At 43.9% G+C, this 6,000-nt stretch overlaps 1 protein-coding gene across 2 annotated transcripts in view; it reads left to right on the top strand.

The window, feature by feature from the left end:
- GRK5 (G protein-coupled receptor kinase 5) overlaps nt 1–6,000 on the top strand; it is a 147,425-nt gene that overhangs the window by 8,456 nt on the left and 132,969 nt on the right. The gene's annotated exons all lie outside the window — the stretch shown is intronic.

The raw sequence follows: 6,000 nt of genomic DNA, 5'->3' as shown, positions 1-6,000 counted from the left end.
TTGTCCCGAGGGTGCTGAGGAGGCAGTTAATAAGCTGCAGCAGCTATTTTTTTGCCTCAGTTGAATATTCTCTTGGGTCCCGTTGAATGCATGATTTCACCATGAGCCTGGCTTTTCCTGGTAGGCTGAGGTTATGTTACAAGTTCTAGAAGTTACCATATTTTTGGTAAAATACAATACCTCTTTTTCCTCACGGCTCGAGGAGCCAGTCTTTATCTTGTGTGGGTGTGTGGAACAATGACTCCTTGGATGTTGTTTACCAGCTCCCAGTGCTCCTGGACCAATCCCTTTTTCCTAGCATCATTCTCCCAGTGAATAAATTTGGGTGATTTTGTTTCCTCTGTTTATTTCAGCAGTCTAAACTTTTCTAGACCGAAATTCCCATATTTTGTTCTTCCCCCCCTTTTCTAATCTGCCTAGTTTATTTTCCTTGTCCTCTGTTTCTGACACCACCTTTGAATTTGAGAAGTCTTTGATGTGCTGTTTAAAACACTCTTAATTAGTTTGGATTAAATGTCGGTTTCCTGGCCACATGTGAAGGCTGTGTGTGTTTTCACTCTGGTATTACCCTCGGCTGCTCTTCAGTCAGTGTTTAGTCTGTGTGACAAGGCTCTTCTCTAAAATGACTGAATCTGTTCTTTTTTCCCCCCTCTGTGCATGTGTCATGGGGGACCTACGTGAATCTATTAGAAATCTGTATCTAAAATGAAAGCTTTAGACTCTGCCTGCCTCAGTGTGCTCCCCCAATTCTATCTAAGCTTTTAGTGCATCCCAGGAAAGGGACTACCTGCCAGGAGAATGGAGATACTCTGACATTACAGCTGTGTTCGCTTGGCAGCATCTGCACAAGGCACTGATGGAGAATCTCGTCTTCTGGGGGGAAAAAAGGTTAAAAAAAAAATAAAAAAGAGAGAAATGCAGCTAGAAGAAGAGGAGATTCAAAAACAAAGGGAAAATGTCAACGATGCCAAGTGAAAACAGCACCAGTGAGTTCCCCTGTGACACTTCTGTCAAAATATTCCTGTAGGCAGTGCAAGGGAACTGACACCTTTAACAAGCAGATGAGTTGGAAAGAAAGGATGCCAGGCTAAATCATCATTTAGCCAAGGTTGCCAAAATATCTGTTGAAGATATTTATCTATATCTATTTGTACTGGTGCTGTTTAATGCATTCAGTCAGGTTTCTGCTGATTTCATCTTCCCGTTGCTTTCCTTCCCGTCCCCTCTTAGGTCAGATTTTGTTTCTTCCAGGGGATGAAGGTTATGTTGGTAATTTCTTTCAGGCAGTGTTCCTTCCTCCATGTTCTTTAGTTTTGGTTGTTATAGAGTTTGTTTGTTTGTTTATTTATTTATTTTCCCGGTGCTCAGGGTCTCTATGAAGGAGGAGAGGTTCCAGTGATAAGCACTCTGGAAAATCAGTAGGGTTGCTTTCTGTGGGGGAGATCTTGCTGCTTGCGTGGCAAACCTTTCTCCAGCAGAAATCAATGGAACAATCTACCTCTCCTCTTCTGTTGCATGGTGCAATAATGCAACTGCTCACCCTGTGCAAGCTTTGCAGAGGAGATTTTACTTGGCTAACAGTCATGGAAAATGAAGAGAATCTGGACACTCAGCTTTAATCTTCTTACTGTGAGAGGAAGAACCGTTGCCCAGTGCAACATTTGGAAGCAGTGAAAAAGCTTACAAATACAGGAGTTGGGACTAATCTGTGAATAAACCCTTTCTGTCTCCCTCCTTAGAAATTCCACATCCACATTCCGCCTTTGAATCGTGATTTTGTGTTTTCCGAGGATGCCAAATTATAAATCAGACGTTGGCTGAGAATTCCTCGTGAAGCTCACATCTGGGAAAGTTTGTGCTTTGTTTATTCCCCCAGCAGCAGGGCTTTGGGAAGAGCAATCCAGCTGACTTGCACAGGATGGAGGGTTCTCTCCAGGTTCCCAGACACCTGCCCAGGAAGCCTTGTCGTTCAGGTGCATCTCCTTTCACCCTTTGCTGAGTGAGGGACATAGGAGTGGCTCAGGAATTAAATAAAACCCCAAAACTTTCTTTCTCTCTGGTTTGGAGAGCTGGTAATAGAACAGAAAAGCCTTGGAAATAAAGGTCCTTCTTGTCACATGTCGTTGATGGACACTGAGCAGCAGCAGGTGCCTGTGGAAAGGCACAGATCAACAATCCTTCCCCAAGCTGATCCCTGCAGCCTCCCACTCCTGGGACTTCCTGAGCAGGAGGTGGTGCCTTTCCCCTTCTCCCCCTGGTACTTAGCAGAGGGATCTATCCTTTACAAATTTACTTATTCCATTGTTTGGGCCACGTTTCTGATTTTGGCCTGAGCAGCTTCCTGTGGCAATGAGTTCCATCACAGAACTAAGCCATGCAGGGCTGCTCACATGTGCACTTCATGAGGGACTCTTGGTCAATGTATGACTTATGTTCTGGCAGCCTCAGAAAGCAGTCATTGTGAAGATGTGCAAGTGTCTTGGAGGGGAAAGAAAGGGAATCATCCGCAAATCAATCAAATACTTCTGGGGTTTTTTGTTGTGTTGGTTCGGTTTTTGGTTTTTTTTTTTAACGTGTTGGTTTTGTTGCTTCTAACCTAATTTCTATTAGAGCACCCATGGTTTACCCTTTATCACATCCCCTAAATGGTCTTTCTCCAGGCAGAGAGGTCCAGGTCTGTCTCTGTCCCTTTGCATCTCTAATTCTTTTTTCTTTTTTGAAATGGGTGACCAAAGCTACACAGCCCATGTGGGCAGTGGCACGGCCACGCTGACCACTTCATCCTTTATTCTGTTCACCATCTTAACTTGATGTTTGTTTGCTTTCTTTCCCTACTGCCACAAGTATTCATTACTAGGCCTACCGACAGTGACCTCAGAAATTTGTCTCCTGAGCAGTGATGTTTAATTTGGAGCCCACTGGTGGGTGAATATAGCAAGAGTTGTTTTCCTTCATGTGCAATACTGTGCTGTAGAACACAGAATAGAGCAGTTTTTTCCTCCTAACTCCTATGTGATTCAATACTTCAACATACTCCTGCAACTCTTCACAGGCTTTTTTTTTATTTTTTGTTACAGCTGTCCTGAAGAAATTCATCTTGGCAGCAGATGCCATCTTGCTATTTATCTCTTTTCCAGACCATTTATAAATACAATAATAGTCTGAGTCCTATTGCAGATCTCTGTGGCACCCTGCAAGCAGCCTTGCTCCTCTGGCAAATCCTCATCCCTGATTTTCCATCTTGTCAACTGCTACTGACTCACAGCAAGGTCTCCTCTCCAGAAATGGTTTAGATTCTTGAGAGCTGTTGGTGAAGGTCGCTGCCTAAAAAACCCAACGCTCAAAAGTGTCAAAATCCGCCTGCCTGAGCAGCTTTGACTACAACCAACTTCTCCCAGTGGTGGGGAGGCAAAGGGAAAACCTGTGAGTGAGAGATGTAGGAGTTTGCCAGCTGATGGCAGTGTTTGAAGGAGCCAGTCCCGAGACATCTGAGGGTTGGCAAAGGAATCAGGGTTGCACCAAGGGCTGAGGGACGAGGTCCCGGGTGAACACCGTTAAAATGGGCACTGCTTGAATTTACCCATCACATCTTTGGCCACCTAGGGCTGTTGTAAGGTCACTGATCACTTCTAATGCCCAGAGGAGCATGGTACCTGCCACAACATACTTAAAAATAAACCCCACCCAAACCTTCCATCCTGCCCCCAAACCCTTCCAATGCTGGGACAAAAAAAGAAAAAAAAAGGTACTTTCAGGTAATTATCCTGAAGGACCTGAGCACTAAATATTCTCCTCTGTCCATGCAGGCATGCACAGGATGACCCTCTTTCATCAGGCAGCCTAATCCCAAATCTCCAGCAGGTCTCGGGACATTTGTTATTCTGGCTCACGCAGACCTCCAGCTGCAAAATGTTTATTTGGCTGTGAAAAGTCTGTGAAGTAACAATCTGTGATGGATCCAGCGTATTGTTTTCTCTTCCTTTTTTGGGATGCATGTTTGCCTCCAGCTCTGGGGTGGGGGGGACACGTCTCTCTCTGCTGTGTGTCATGAACAGCAGGGGCTGTGCTGGGCTGCCAGGGTGTGTGGCACAGGTAGAGCCCTGCTGTGTGTCATGAACAGCAGGGGCTGTGCTGGGCTGCCAGGGTGTGTGGCACAGGTAGAGCCCTGCTGGGCTTGCAGCCCGCACTGCACACAGGCTGCCCAAAAGTAACGCTGTGATGTCACTGCACAACATGCTCGTGTTTAACCTTGCCGTGATTTCAGGTGGCTGGTAATTTATCCTTGCTTAAGGATTGGATAATACCGTGACACTGGTATTTTTTGTGGAGTCAAGGGAAGGAAGTAGACCCTGGCTCCACGAGCATAAAACTGGGAAAGCAGATAGGGAAATATATTATTTCTTGGGTGACCTCTCCAAGACCTCCATGTGGTGGTTGGTATAAACAAAGTGGTAATTGCAAAGTTTGGAACAAGGAGGAGGCAGCTTTTTACAATTTATGGATGTGCTGTGTAAATGACCCTGCCCAGCTGAAGCTCGAGTCTATATGTTACAAACCCTTTGCAGGGGGATTGTTTGAATATATTTTGAAGCAAACGTTTACCAGCTGTGTGAAGGCATGAAGCCTGTGCAAAAGCCCAGAAATATTTTACAAGGGGAGGACAGAGCATGCTTTTGTTCAGAATGCCTGGCCTAAATTTTCAAACATATTTAGTGATTTTTTTTTTTAAATATATTTCAGTTTTTAGATACAATGAGTCGAGGAGGAAATAAAATTGGGAGTTAAACATTGGATGCGAAGCTCTGTTAAAATGCCAAATGTGAGAGGTCTGGCATTTTCCTGGGGCCAGATCCCGAGGAGGGCAGGCAGCAGAGCTTTGCTCTCTGCCCTTTGTTCATCTCCTGGACCAGGGAATGCAGAGGGCTGCAGTGCTGCCTGTGTGAATCTGCTGCTGCAGGTGTCAGCTGAAGGCGCCATCCTACAGACACTGAACCAAACAGCAAATTTCAGACATGAACAGTCCCATAAGGTGAACGATTTGTTGGCAGAGGCGATTTGAGCACTTGCTCATCAGTGAAAGTAAATGCTTTGCTTCCCAGCCTCTTGTCTGCTTGTGTAAAGAAAGTCACATTTTGTATAAGCACTTGGAGGACCCGATGCCTAATTCCAGCAGATTATTGTGGGGAGATGGTTTTGCTTGTTTCATTAAAAATGTGATGAGATTTGCAGATGCTTCTCTAACATAGATCTGCACTATTGCCATTATCTTTTCATCTCCACGGATTGCAAATTACAATGACCATGTTTTAAAAAAAACACAACAAGTGATGTATTAGCTCCTCTAATATCTCGTTGCAGATGAAGTTTCATTTATTTTAGTAGATGAAGTCCAGCTGGAGGATAAAGCTAATTTTTAGGATTGCATAATTTTACACAGAAGTGAATTTTGCTTTTCATAAATCTTACTGTTTTCCTCGAGGGAGGGGGGAGAGGGAGAGAGATAGCTTAGCAGGAATTGGTTGTTTTGATTTAAGAGAATGTGAGGAAATGGTGTCTTCCAATAAATACAATTTTTATTAAAGTTGAATACTGTGACAAATAGTTTAGACTCAGAACGTCAGATCTGGTCTGTAAGCAGAGCAACTCCACTGAGATTTGAGTGCATTGCTAAGATTAATGAAATATACTTTGCAAAGAAGGGCAATGATTCACTGAGTAAAAATAGGCAGCATCTTAAAGACCTTGTAAACACAGCTATTAATTTTACGAGCAGGATCTTACACTCTTTGTCTTGGTCTGAGAATAATGCCACTGCACTCCGTGCCAGTATTGCATGGGTACAAACTCAGCTCTTAAACAGAGTTTGAAATAGATTTTAAAAGTGGCCGCAGTTGCATTTTTGTTTGCATGTTTTGTCCACATCTTGGCATATCTTCATGATCCTCTTACCGTATGAAATATTCATCTCTTTTATTTTAAGCCATCACCCACACCACAAAC

The sequence above is a fragment of the Empidonax traillii genome, unplaced genomic scaffold, assembly GCF_003031625.1.
Source record: "Empidonax traillii isolate 1590-97213 ecotype Southwest subspecies unplaced genomic scaffold, ASM303162v1 scaffold301:size691294, whole genome shotgun sequence".
Classification (NCBI taxonomy): Eukaryota; Metazoa; Chordata; class Aves; order Passeriformes; family Tyrannidae; genus Empidonax; species Empidonax traillii.
The sequence above is the reverse complement of the archived record's forward strand: the minus strand, read 5'-3'. Positions and strand labels throughout refer to the sequence as shown.